Raw genomic sequence first — 15,395 nt, 5'->3', positions numbered from 1 at the left:
TTATAAATGTAAAATAAAACAAAACAAGCTCTAGAAGAAAACATAATAGAATAACTTAATGGCCTTTGGATAGACAAAGATTTCTAAAGACACAAAAATCACTAATAATTTTATAATGACAAACTGGACATTATTGACATTTAATACTTCTGTTCATCAAAATGTCATCATTAAAATCATCAAGGTTAAAAAGCTTTGTGGCCGGGCGCTGTGGCTCACGCCTGTAATCCTAGCTCTTGGGAGGCCGAGGCGGGCGGATTGCTCAAGGTCAGGAGTTCAAAACCAGCCTGAGCAAGAGCGAGACCCCATCTCTACTATAAACAGAAAGAAATTAATTGGCCAACTGATATATATATATAAAAAAAAAATTAGCCGGGCATAGTGGCACATGCCTGTAGTCCCAGCTACTCGGGAGGCTGAGGCAGAAGGATCACTCGAGCCCAGGAGTTTGAGGTTGCTGTGAGCTAGGCTGACGCCACGGCACTCACTCTAGCCTGGACAACAAAGTGAGACTCTGTCTCAAAAAAAAAAAAAAAAAAAAGCTTTGTATGTGAAAGGACACTGTGAAGAAAGTGAAAAGATAATCCACAGAATGGGAGAAACTAGTCACATATCATATATCTGACAAGGCACTTGTATCCAAAATGCATAAACAATTCTTACAACACAGCAATAAAAGGAAAAATAACACAATTAAATGTGAGCAAATAATTTGAATATACATTTTTCCAAAAAAGACCAAAAAATGCCAATATATACATGAAAAAAGATACACAAACCATAGCCACAATAAGATACCACTTCACACCCAGTAGGATGGCTATAATTTAAAAAGACAACAAAAAGTCTTAGTGAGGATATGGAGAAATTGGAACCTTTATTTTTTGCTAATGGGGATGTAAACTGGTACAGCCACTTTGGAAAATAGCTTCTAAAACAGTTAAACATAAGAGTCAAAATATGATCCAAAAATTCATAGGTATATTCCCAAAAGAAATTAAAACATATGTTCACAAAATCATGTACAAGAGTGGTCATAACAGCATCATTCATAATAGCCAAAAAGTGGAAATACCCCAAATTTCTTCAATGGATAAATATGGTTAACCAAATGTAGTATATCCATACAAGGGAATATTATTCAGCCATAATAAGGAATGAAGTACTAATGTGTTCTATAACATTGATAGACCTTGTTTATCCTAAGTGAAAGAAGCCAGTCACAACAGACTGCATATTTATAATTCAATTTACATGGAATTTCCAGAATAGGCAATTCTACAGAGACAGAAAGCAGATTAACTGGCATTGGAAGGTAATAGAAAGGGACTGTTAATGGGTGCAGGGGTTCTTTTTGGTAATGAAAGATATTCCAAAACTTACTGTGTTGACGATTTCACAACTCTAAAAGCCATTGAATTATACACTTTAAATGAGTAAATTGTGTGGGATGTGAATTATGTCTCAGTAAGGCTGTTTAAAAATAAATCATTAATAAAATGAAAAAGCGAACTAGAAGATTGTAAAAGATATCTGCAATGCATATATCAAACAAATGACTCATATCAAGTATATATAATGAAAATTTACCTATTAGTAAGAAAAAGAAAATATAATAAAAACATAGCAGCAGACTTGAAAATACATTTTATAAAGAGGATATATGTGATCAATTAGTATATAAAAAGGTGCTTATCAATAGCCAAGTTATCAGTGATGTGCAAATTAATGCCACAATGAGATACCACCCACCAGACTGACTCTAATTTAAAATATTGACAATACTAACAGTTGGAAAAGATGTTGAAGAGCAAGAATTCTCATATGCTCTTCCTGAAAATGTGAAATTGCATAGCTATTTGGGAAAACTGTTTGAAAATATTTTTCAAAGCTAATCATATGCCTACCTTATGATTTATGGTCTAGCAATTTCACTCCTGGGCATATATTTCCCAAAGAAATGATGCATGTATGCATCGAAAAGCACATATAAAACTGTTCATAACAGCTTTATTTATAATAGCAAAAATTTAAAACCAATGCCAATATTCATCATCAAAAAAACTGACAAATAGTAGTATATTCATGCAATGCAATACTAAATAATAATAATAAAAGACACACTAATGATATCACAACAACATGGATGAATCTCACAGAAATAATGATAAGCAAAAGAAGCCAGACTCCAAAGACAATATACTGCATGACCATATTCATATAGACTTCAAAAACAGTTAAAGCTAATCATTAGTTATAGAAATCAGAAAAACATCTCATGCTCATGGATTGGAAGAATCAATACTGTTAAAATGTTCACACTGCCCAAAGTGATTTACAGATTCAATTCAATTTCCATCAAAATACCAATGTCATTTTTCACAGATCTAGAAAAAAAAACCCTAAATTTCATATGGAATTAAAAAAAGCCTGAATAGTCACAGCAATCCTAATAAAAAAAGAACAAATCTGGACATATCACATTACTAGACCTCGAAGTATACTACAAGGCTATAGCAACAAAAACAGGATGCTAGTATAAAGGTAGACATATAGACCAATGGAACAGAGTAGAGAACCCAGAAATAAAGCCATATAGCTAACTACAACTGATTTTTGACAAAGTAGACAAAAACATACACTGGGGAAAGGATGCCCTATTCAATAAATAGTGCCAGAAAAACTGGATAGCCACATGCAGAAGAATGAAACTGGATCACTATCTCTCACCAAATACAAAAACTAACTCAAGATGGATTAAATAATTAAATGTAAGACCTAAACCATAAAAATTCTAGAAGAAAACATAGGAAAAACTCTTCTGGACATTGGCCTAAGCAAAGAATTTATGACAAAGACCCAAAAGTAAATACAGCAACAATATAAATAAATGGGACTTCATTAAACTAAAAAGGTTTTGCACAGGAAAGGAACAATCAACAAAGTAAATAGAAAACTAATAGAATAGAAAGAAATATTCACAAGCCATACATCCAGCAAACAATGAATATTAAAAATCTACAAAGAACTCAAACAAATCAGAAAAAAAAATCAACAAATATTAGGCAAAACACATGATCAGATTTTTGTCAAAAGAATGTAGACAAATGGTCAAGAAACATGAAAATATGCTCAACATCACTAATTATCAGGAAATGCAAATTAAAACAGCCATTAGATACCACTTTACTTCAGTCAGAATGAGCATTCTTAAAAAGTCAAAAAACAATAGATATTGGCACAGATGCAGTGAAAAGGGAATGCTGATACACCATTGATGGGAATGTAAACTAGTATAATCTCTATGGAAAACAGTATGGCGATACCTGGAAGAACTGAAAGTACATCTACCATTAGATCCAGCAATCCTACTACTTGGTATTTACTCAAAGGAAAAGAAGTCAGTTTCTAAAAAAGACATGTGTATAGACAACCTACAGAATGGGAGAAAATATTTGCATGCTATACATCTTATAAAGCACTGATAACTAGAATCTATATAGAACTCAGGAAAATCAGCAAGAAAAAAATCAAACAACCTCATTAAAAACTGGGCAAAGGACATGAACAGAAACTTTTCAAAAGATGACAGACTAATGGTCAACAAACATATGAAAAAATGCTCAACATCTCTAATCATCAGGGAAATGCAAATCAAAATCACAATGAAATATCACCTAACTCCAATGAGAATGGCTTTTATCAAAAAGTCCCAAAACAACAAATGTTGGCATGGATGCAGAGAGATGGAAACACTCAAACACTGCTGGTGGGATTGCAAGCTAGTACAACCTCTTTGGAAAGTAAGTAATATGGATATACCTCAAAGAACTAAAAGTAGAACTACCATTTGATCCAGCAATCCCATCTACCCAAAGGAAAAAAGGACATTCTATAAAAAAGACATCTCCACTAGAATGTTTATAGCAGCACAATTCACACTTGCAAAGATATGTTAACAACCGAAGTGCCCATCAATACATGAGTGGATTAATAAAATGTGGTATATGTATACTACAGAGTACTACTCAACCACAAAAAACAATGGTGATCTAGCACCTCTTGTATTATCTTGGATAGAGCTGGAGTTCATTCTACTAAAGGAAGTATCACAAGAATGAAAAAACAAGCACCACATGTACTCACCATCATGATGTACCAATCAAATTGGTATTAACTGATCAATACCTATGTGCCCATATAATAGTAACATTCATTGGGTGTTGGGAAGCTGGGAGGGGGGAGGAGGGGATGGGTATATTCACATCTACTGGGTACAGTGTGCACCATCTGGGGGATGGACATGCTTGAAGCTCTGACTCATGTGGGGGCAAAGGCAATATATGTAACCTAAACATTTGTACACCCATAATATGCTGAAATAAAAAATTAAACAACAGGCAAAACTATGCAATGCATTTTAAGGGTACATATTTAAGTGTTAAAAACTTGAAAGAAAACAAGGAATGAATAATACAAAATTCAAATGTTTATCTCTTGGGGAATGGGAGGGAAATATGGTAACGAAGTATCATTTATAGGGTTTTTGGTATAGAGTAATATTCTGTTTCTTAACCTGGATAATAGGTATGTGGATGTACCATCAGCTGTACATATATTTTTCCATATACTCTTTTGTATGTATGTTTATTTTCAAAATTAAGGAAAAGGTAAAACAAAATAAAACAACTGCACTACAAAGAAAACAATATAATGAAGTGTGCCACATAAAGTTGGCTCCCTGAGAATTTCACTAATATCCTACAGTTGGATAATTTCCTATATGATCCATCCTTTACCATTAAAAGTCAATGAGTGTTTATAATTAGTAAGGACTAAAAATATTGTATTCAGTCATGCTAGCGAACTAGTATCAGAATATTTTCCTGAACACTAGGAAATTTTTTCCAAAAGGAAATACTCAGAATGTTAAAGTTATGGAAATACTTTTCCAAGTACAAAAAAATATTTTCATAACTGAATTATGAGAGTAATCAAACAAATTATGTATAGCACTGGCAAAAGAGTATGAACCAGTAATATACCAGAAAATGGAACTAGCTCAGAGTTCTTTCAATATATTGTTTTCTTTACAATACTCATCAAAGTAGTATTTATAATAGCAAACATTACAAGCAGCTTATGTCTACCAGTTAGGTATTAAACAAGTTACAGAGCAACCATACAGTACAGTAATCTGTAATTTAAAATGAATATATATATTATATATCTGTGCTGTTCAATACAGTAGCTACTATTAATAGATGGCTATCTAAATTTAAATTAAATAAAATTTATAATCCAGTTTTCCAGTCACACTAGCCACATGTGGTTAGTAGATACTGTATTGGACAATATAGAACAGAATATTTCCATCATTCAGAAAAATTCTACTGGACAGGTATATAGATGTCTTTACCAAGTTGTTTAAAAAAAAAGTATAAATTATAAGAATAGACTCATTTTTAATCTATATTTTTATTTGTGAAAATTTGTGGAAAGATAACAAAATGTTGCCATTGGTTATCTCTAGGACTAGCTGTGGGATTGTGCATGATTTTGCTTTCTTTTTCCTACTTTTCTCTGTTTTTCTGAACATTTTTATAAATAAGCACATATTACTTCTGTAATCAGAAAAAAATCAATAAATATTCTTTTTTCTGGGAGAAAAACAGAAAAAATGTGGTGCTTTTTGATATATTTCTTTACATGTATCTTAAGGGAATGATCAGGAATGCAGACAAAAGTTTAATCACAAAGCATTACTCATATTAAGGGAAAAAGGAGCGGCTATATATCCAACAATGGTAACATTGTTAAGTAAATTTGTGATTTGCTTTATGATGTTTTTTTGCAATGAGACTCTATTACCCATATCATATGTTAAATTATGAAGATGGAAAAAGTGTTTCCTTAGGAAGTCTCCTACCATACAAAATGAAGTCTCTAAGGATAGAGGGCTTCCAAGCAAAGATGGAAAATTGAATGCATACATTCATTCACCTTTGCTCCCTTCTGAAATTCTCACTAAAACAACAGTAAGGGGGATTGTGTAAAGGCATAAATCCACAGACATCAAAAAAATTATGGAATAGGAGATAAAATGAACTGGTAAGCAGATAACAGGTAAGCAGATGCCAAGTGTGAGGAAAATCCTCTTTCTCCACTCAGTTTTGAGAATGTTGGAAGCCAGGCCTAGGCAAGAGATTTAAAGATTCTTCTCAGGAATCTGACCAGTATTTAAAAGGAAATTTCTAGAGAAAAAGGTTGGAATTTCTCCCCAAAATGACCTAGACCTCTCAAACAACTTAAAAATTCTTTATTATAAAATAATATATATATATATTAGATATTAGAAAGAATAAAATAGCACACAAAACAAAGACCAGCTAAATGAATTACCAAAGCAACACTTGAGTAATCACCATTCAGAGGAAGAAATAGAAATTTGCCCCCAGCCACATAATGCCCCTTGGAGCCCTTTCCAAATCTCTACCTGCTCCTTCCTCACCTAGAGGTAACAGCTATGCCAATTTTAATTGTAAGCATTTTTTTGATTTTCTTTATAGTTTTACCACTTTGGCATGCATTCTCAAACACTATCGTTTAGTCTTGCCTGGTTTTCATATAAATAAAATCACATGGTGTATATTATATGTGGCTTCTTATTCTCAATATTATATTTGTGAGATCCATTCATGTTGTTGCATATTGCTATAGTTCATTCATTTTCATTGCTGTAGAGCAGTGGTTCTCAAACTTGAGAGTATGTCAGAATCATCCAGAAGGTTTGTGAAAAAAAAGATTTCTAGGTCTCCAATCCACAGTTTCTGATTTTGTTGGCCTAGGATATGCCTCAAGAATTGCACTTCTATTTCCAGGTGATTGTGGTGCTACTGGTGTAGAAACCACACTTTGATAATCACTGCTATATACTATTCCCTTCTATGAATATGCCATGATTTATTTATCCATTCTACTTTTAATGATCATTTGGATTGTTTCCAGTTTGGGACTATTTTAGATAATGATGTTATGAATAGTCTTGTACATGTTTCTTGGTGCCTATATGCACACATGTCTACCAGAATTATACATACCTTTGCTGGGTCATAGGCCATAGATATTTTAAAATTAGTGGACGGGGCCAAATAATTATACAAAATTATTCTACAATACACATTCCCCTTAGCACTGACTGAGAGTTTTGGTTAACCTACATTCTTTCCAACACTTGATATTAGCCATTTTGGTAGGTCACCATTTTGTTGAATCACATTGTGGTTTTTATTTGCTTTTTCCTGATAGCTATGGAAGTTGAGCAGCTTTTCACATATTTATTGATCATTTGATTTTTACTTTTTGGAAATATATGTTCATGCCCTTTTTTCTATAGATTTGTAGGCATTCTTTGTCAGATAGATAGATGTATTGAAAGTATATTCTCTGGCTTGTCTTTTACCTTTCTTAATGATTTCCTGAATAATATTCTTAATTATTTGTTATCAAATTTTATATTTTTCCTCTTATTACTCTTTTTATCATATTTAAGAAATATTTCACTATCCTAAGATCATAAAAATATTCAATTATCTTCCAGAAACTCTATCATCTTGCCTTTCACATGTTGATCTACATTCCTTCTGAAATTAAATTTATGTGTGGTATAAAGTAGAAATCAAATTTCATTTTTTAAAATAAATTGCTATTCAATTGTTCCTGACCTATTTTTTTCTTTTCTTTTTTATTTCAAAATATTATGGGGGCACAAATGTTTTAGGTTACACGGATCACTTTTGTAATGCTTGAGTCCCAGCTATAGGTGTGTCCATCACCCAAATAGTATTCATAGTACACCCCTCCTCCCCTCTTACCCATGGTTGATTCCCACTGAGTTTTACTTCCCTCTGTGCACATGTGTGCTCATAGGTTAGTTCCAATTTAATAATGAGTACATGTGGTGTTTATTTTTCCATTCTTGAGATACTTCATTTAGGAGAATAGTCTCTAGTTCGATCCAGATTGTTGCAATTTATCTTTTTTTTATAGCTGAGTAGTAATTCATGGTACACATATACCACACTTTATTAATCCATTCATGAATTGATAGGCACTTGGGTTGATTCCACATCTTTACAATTGTGAATTGTGCTGCAATGAGCATTTAAGTGCAAGTGTCCTTTTGATGAAAAGTCTTCTTTTATGGGGGGTAAATACCCAATAGTGGGATTGCTGGATTGAATGGTAGGTCCACTTTTAGTTCTTTGAGGAATCTCTATACTCTTTTCCATAGAGGTTGTACTAATTTGCAATCCCATCCACAGTTTATAAGTGTTCCTTTTTCACTGCATCCACAGCAACATTGGCTGTTTTTAGACTTCTTAATAAAAGTCATTCTAACAGGGGTAAGGTATCAATATCTCATTATAATTTTAATTTTCATTTCCTGATGATTAGCAACATTGAGCCCTTTTTCATATGTTTATTGGCCATTTGTCTATCTTCTTTTGAAAAGCTTCTGTTCATGTCTTTTGCCCACTTTTTAATAGGTTTGTTTGTTTTCTCATGCTGATTTGCTTGAGTTGTTTGTAGATTCTGGATATCTGCCCTTTATTGGATGTATAGTTTGTGAATATTTTCTCCTATTTTGTAGGTTGTCTACTTTTTCTGTGAATTATTTTCTTAGTTGTGCAGAAAATTTTTAGTTTAATCAAAATCCATGTTTTTTGTTGTTACTGTGATTGCCATTGGAGTCTTAGTTATAAATTCTTTGCCTAGGCTGATATCTAGAAGAGTTTTACCTATATTTTCCTCTAGAATTCTTATGGTTTTGTGCCTTAAATTTAAGTCTTTCATCCATTGTAAATTAATTTTTGTGAGTGGTGGATTTAGGGGTACTGTTTCATTCTTCTGCATGTGGCTATCCACTTTTTTGAGATCATTTATTGAATAGGGTTTCTTTTCCCAGTGTATCTTGTCTGTTTTGTTGCAGATCAGTTGATTGTAGGTAGATGGTTTTATATCTGCGCTCTCTGATATGTTCCACTGGTCTATGTCTCTATTTTTGTACCAATATCATGCTATTTTGGTCACTACAGCTTTGTAGTATAGTTTGAAGTCTGGTAATATAATACCTCCAGATTTGTTCTTTTAACATAAAGTTGTTTTGGCTATTCAGGCTCTCTTCTGGTTCCAAATGAAGCATAGAATTATTCTTTTCTAGATCTGTGAAATATGACTTTGGTAATTTGCTGGGGATTGCATTGAATTTGTAAATCTCTTTGGGTAGTATGGACATTTTTTTTTTAATTATTTTTTTTATTTTGGTATATTATGGGGGTACAGATTTTAAGGTTTCAATAAATGCCCATTTCCCCCCCTCCCCCCAAAAGTCTGAGTCTCCATCATGACCATCCCCCAGATGGTGCACATCTCACTCACTATGTATGTATATACCCGCCCCCCTCCCCCCTCCCACCTGCCCAATACCCTATTACTGTAGCACCTATGTGTCCACTTAGGTGCTACTCAGTTAATACCAGTTTGCTGGAGAATATATCTGGTGCTTGTTTTTCCATTCTTGGGATACTTCACTTAGTAGTATGGGTTCCAGCTCTAACCAGGAAAATATAAGGTGTGCTATATCACCATTGTTTCTTAAATGGAATCAAAGGTATCCAAATAGGGGCAGAAGAGATCAAACTTTCACTGTTTGCTGATGATATGATATTGTATCTAGAAAACCCCAAGGATTCAACCAAGAAACTCCTGGAACTGATCAATGAATTTAGTCAAGTCTCAGGATACAAAATCAATACACAGAAATCAGAGGCATTCATATACGCCAACAACAATCTAATTGAGAACCAAATCAAAGACTCAATTCCCTTCACAATAGCAACAAAGAAATTAAAGTACCTAGGAATATATTTAACCAAAGAGGTAAAAGACCTCTACAGGGAGAACTATGAAACACTGAGGAAGGAAATAGCAGAGGATGTAAACAGATGGAAATCCATACCATGCTCGTGGATCGGCAGACTCAATATCATCAAAATGTCTATACTACCCAAACTGATCTACAGATTCAATGCAATACCTATTAAAATCCCATCAGCATTCTTCACAGATATAGAAAAAATAATTTTACGCTTCGTATGGAACCAAAGAAGACCCCGAATATCAAGAGCAATTCTAGGCAACAAAAACAAAATGGGAGGCATTAATATGCCAGATATCAAACTATACTACAAAGCTGTAGTAATTAAAACAATATGGTATTGGCACAAAAACAGGAATATTGACCAGTGGAACAGATGTGAGAATCCTGATATAAAACCATCCTCATATAGCCATCTCATCTTTGACAAAGCAGACAAAAACATACGCTGGGGAAAAGAATCTCTCTTCAATAAATGGTGCTGGGAAAACTGGATAGCCACCTGTAGAAGGCTAAAACAGGACCCACACCTTTCACCTCTCACAAAAACCAACTCACGCTGGATAACAGACTTAAACCTAAGATATGAAACTATTAGAACTCTAGAGGAAAAAGTTGGACATTTTAACAATGTTGATTCTGCCTATATATGAGCATGTATGTTTTTCCATTTGTATCCTCTGATTTCTTTGCTCAGAGTGTCATAGTTCTCCTTGTAAAGATATTTCACCTCCTCAGTTAAGTATATTCCTAGGTATTTATTATCTCTGTAGCTATTTTGAATGCTATTGAGTCTTTGATTTAACTCCCAGTTTGACTGTTATTAGTACATAGAAATGCTGCAGATTTATGTACATTGATTTTGTATGTGGAGACTGCTGAATTTATTTATCAATTCCTGGAGAAACCGGTGGAATATTTGGGGTATTTTAGATACAAGATCACATCGACAGTGAAGAGTGATAGTTAGACCTCCTCTGTCCTAATGTGGATACCCTTAATATTCTTCTCTTGGCGGATTGCTCTGGGTAGAACTCCCAGAACTATGTTGAATAGAAGTGGTGACAGTGGGCATCCTTGTCTTATTCCCATCCTTAAGGTCAATACTTTCAACATTTCCCCATTCAGTATGATGTTGGCTGTGGGTTTGTTATATATAGGTTTATAATTCTGAGATATGTTCCTTCTATGCCTTGTTTGTTGAGGGTTTTTTTAATCATAAAAGAGTGCTGGACTTTTTCAAATGCTTTTTCTGCATGCATTGAAATGATCATATGCTCTTTGTTTTTGCTTCTGTTTATGTGGTGAATCACATTTATAGATTTATGCATGTTGAATCATCCTTGCATCCCTGGGATGAAGCCCACTTGGTCCCTGTGGATTATTATTTTTTTTTTTGATGTGCTGTTGAATTCAGATCGCTAATAATTTATTGAGGGCTTTTGCATCTATATTGATAAAGGATATTGGTTTGTAGTTTTCTTTTTTGTTGTTGTTTTGTCTTTTCTTGGCTTTGGTATCAAGGTGATAACGACTGTGTAGAATGAGTTCAGGAGGATTCCCTCCTTCTCAATATTATGAAATAATTTCTGCATCATGAGTACCATGTCTTCTTAATAGGTCTAACAGAATTTGGCTGTGAATCATCTGGTCCAGGATTTTTTTTGTTGGGATGTTTATTACTGTTTTGATCTCATTGTTCGTTATTGGTCATTCAAGCGTTCTAGTTCTTCCTAGTTGAGTCTTGGGAAGTTGTGTGTTTCCAGGAACTTGTCAATTTCCTCTACATTCTCTGGTTTATGTGCATGGAGATTTATATAGTATTGGTGGATGATGTTTTGTATTTCTTGTAATCAGTTGTAATGTCACCTTTTTCATATCTGATTGATCTTATGTGAGTCCTTTCTCTTCTGTTCTTGGTTAATCTAACAAGAGGTCTGTCAATTTTGTTTATCTTTTCAAAGAACCAAATTTTTGTTTCATTAATCTTTTGTACTATTTTTGTTTGTTTATTTTCCAATTCATTTAGTTCTGCTCTGGCCTTCATTACTTCTTTTCTTCTGCTGGCTTTGAGTTTGGTTTGTTCTTTCTTTTCTAGTTCCTTTAGGTGTGACATTAGGTTGCTAATGAGTGATCTTTCTGGCTTTTTGATGTAGGCATTTAAGGCTATGAATTTCCCCCTGAGGAATGTTTTTGCTGTGTCCCATAGGTTTTGATAGCTAGTGTCCCTTCTATCATTCATTTCACAGAATTTTTTTATTTCCATCTTAATTTCATTCTTGTTTCAATAATCGTTCAGCAGAAGGTTGTTTAATTTCCATGAATTTTTTTAGGTTTGAATGTTTCTCTTGTGATTTATTTCTATTTTTATTACATTGTAGTCTGAGAAGGTACATGATATGATTTCAATGTTTTTGAATTTTTTCAGACCTGTTCTGTGGCCTAAGATATCATTAATCTTGGAGAATGTCCCATGTGCTGCAGAGAATAATGTGTATTCTATAGTTTTTGGGTAGAATGTTATGTAAATGTCTGTTAGATACATTTGATTTATAGTTTAGTTTAAGTCCATTGTTTCCTTATTTTATTTTCTGCTTTGATGATGTGTTGAGCTCTGACAGTGGAATGTAGAGATCCCCAGCAAATACAATGGTGCTATGTATTTCTTTGCTTAGCTCTAATAAAATTTGCTTTATGTATCTGGGAGGTCCTGTGTTCAGCACATATATATTAGGACTGTTATATTTCTTGTTGAATTGCTCCCTTTACCATTATATAATTACCCTCTTTGTCTTTCTTTACCTTTGTTGACTTAAAGCCAATTTTATCTGATATGAGAATGGCTACACCTGCTCTCTTTTGAATTCCCTTTGCGTGGAATATTTTTTTCCATCCTTTCATGTTGAGTCTGTGTGCATCCTTGAGGTTTAGATGTTTTTCCTGGAGACATCAGATAATTGTGTTGTGTTTTTTCATCCATTCAGCCAGCCTATGTCTTTTGAGAAGGGCATTCAATTCGTTAACATTGATAGCATTGATATGTGGGATGTTGCTCTTTTCATCCTGTTGGATAGTCCCTTATTGCTTTGTTTTACCTCTTGTTCTGTTGTTGTATAAGAGTTTTGAGTTTTAGGGGAAGAAGTTAAATGATTTTGCACTGGTGGGTATCTGTTGTGCTTATTTGTGTATAATACTGTTCTGAGTATTTTGTGTAGGGCAGGTCTGGAAGTGGCAAATTCCCTCAGTCTTTGCTTATCTGGAAAATACTTGATTTCTCCATTGATTGTGAGACTTGGTTTTGTAGTATACAAAATTCTAGGCTGGTAGTTGTTCTGTTTAAGTTAATTGAAGTATGAGGTCCCAATCCTTCTGGCTTGTAAGGTTTCCACTGAGAAGTCTGCAGTTAGCCTGATAGGTTTTCTTTTTCAGGTTCTATGATGCTTTCATCTTGCTGCTTGCAGAATTTTCTCCTTCATTTTGCCTTTGGCCAGGTTGATTACTATGTGTCTTGGAGATGACCTATTTGCTATGAATCTTCCTGATGTTTGATGTCCTGTATGTCTGATGTAGCTGTATGTCTGAATGTCTGATGATGTCTGGAAGTTTCCCTCAATGATTTTCTCAAATAGGGTTTCTATACTTTTGGCTCTTTCTTCTTCACTCTCAGAGGCATCTGCAATTTGAATGTTAGTGCACTTCACATAGTCCCATATCTCTCAGTGATTTCTTGTATTTTTGTAATACTCTTCTCTGCCTCTTTGAATGACTAAGGTATCTTGAGAGCCTTGTATTCAACCTCAGATTCTTTCTTCTCCTTGCTTTAGTGTGTTGTTAAAGCTTTCAGCTGCATTTTGAAATTCCCTGAGTGACTGTTTCATTTCTCTCAGTTCCATTATATCCTTTCTTATGTTGTCTAGCTCTCTGTGACTTTTCCATTTTTTTCATTGATTTCCTGAAATATGTTTTTGGCTTCTTTTTGTTGGTTTTCAACTTTCTCTTCAATTCCAATCATCTTATTTGCCATCCATATTCTGAATTCCATTTCTGCCATTTTGGCAATTTCCTTGTGTGTGGAGTCCACTAATGTAGCTCCATTGTGTTCTCTTGGAGTGTCAAGCTATTTTGTTTTTTCATGTTGCCAGGGTTATTTTGCATGTTTCTTCTTATCTGGCTCCTCTTCTCTAGGCTCTGGGTTAATAGATATGCAGGGCACCTCTTCTCCTTTGCTGGAGACTTTTTCAAACCAATTCCAGGAATATTGGCTGCTCAGGGCTGGGGGTCCTGACTGAGTGTTGGACCTCAGGGAGGTTCTGCCAGCCCAGCATTAGTGGTGGGGACTCAGTTGTGGAGTTTGGGGTCCAGGAACAACTCTGAAGTCTCAGGGGTTGAGTTGCAGGCCCGTGGTGAGCACTGAAGCTACAGGGGCAGAGCCTGAGACTCGAGCACAACAAGAACTTCAGAGATGACTGGGGATTTGGGGGTCAGAGTCACCCATATAGGGGGCTGTTCCATCAGTATGGGGACTGCTGATGCCCAGTCACACAAGCAGGGGTTTGTCTCAATGGACCGGGTTCCAAGTAGGTAGGCTGGAGCTGCTGGTAAGCCAAGGATCTGTCCCCATACCTAGGACACACTGAGGCAGTCACCCCAGGCTTCCCAAGTGATTCCCGTGGTGTCTAGGGCAACTCCTATGTTTGGCTTCCCCACCGGGGAGCAGCTCTCCCTTCCCCACCCTGATGAGGGTGATACAAAGGCTACTGCTGGAAGGCTGGATCCTGAGTGAACCTGGCTCCATTCACCAGGGAGATCAGGATGGTGTCAGTTGCAGAAGCGTGGTATTGGCAGGCACCAGATCTCTGCTGAACATGCTCTCTGGTGGAATGTCTCTGCACAGACTCTGAGCAGCTCCACAATCATCCCAGAAGTCTGCAGGGGAGGAGGAAGAGTCCACACAGATCGAGCTGCCTGCAACTCTTGTTTCTCTTCTGTAAAGCAGAGTTACTTTGGGTTGCTTCTATCTGCTGTCTGCACCTTTTTCCAGCAATGTGAGCTGGTGGGTGATGCTTGTAAGAATCAGGCACGTCCTGTTTACTTGAATTGGTAGATGCTGTAATGAGCTATAGAGTTATTCTCCCTGTCAGTGGTTGATGCTTGCAGGAAAGAGTCAACTGCAGATACGGTCTCTTGTGCCCGTGATAAGCTCTAGTCCTTCAGGTGTAGCACTTGAGTGCCCTAGGCTTTGGAAGGGGCCCTGTGGCTCCCAGAGGGTTGCTTGATTTCCACCACAGCAGAGGTGGGTGGAGACATGAGACTGGGCATGGTTAGATTGTACAAGCCTAGAAGGCTTTGCAAAGCCTTGGCAGAGTTCACAGGTCATTTTCCTGGTTGCTAGGGAGAGCCACTGGGCAGAGGGTTGAGGCTGGCTCTCCAAACCAGGATGACTGCTCATGAGAAG

Source organism: Microcebus murinus, chromosome X (assembly GCF_040939455.1).
Source record: "Microcebus murinus isolate Inina chromosome X, M.murinus_Inina_mat1.0, whole genome shotgun sequence".
Classification (NCBI taxonomy): domain Eukaryota; kingdom Metazoa; phylum Chordata; class Mammalia; order Primates; family Cheirogaleidae; genus Microcebus; species Microcebus murinus.
The sequence above is the reverse complement of the archived record's forward strand: the minus strand, read 5'-3'. Positions refer to the sequence as shown.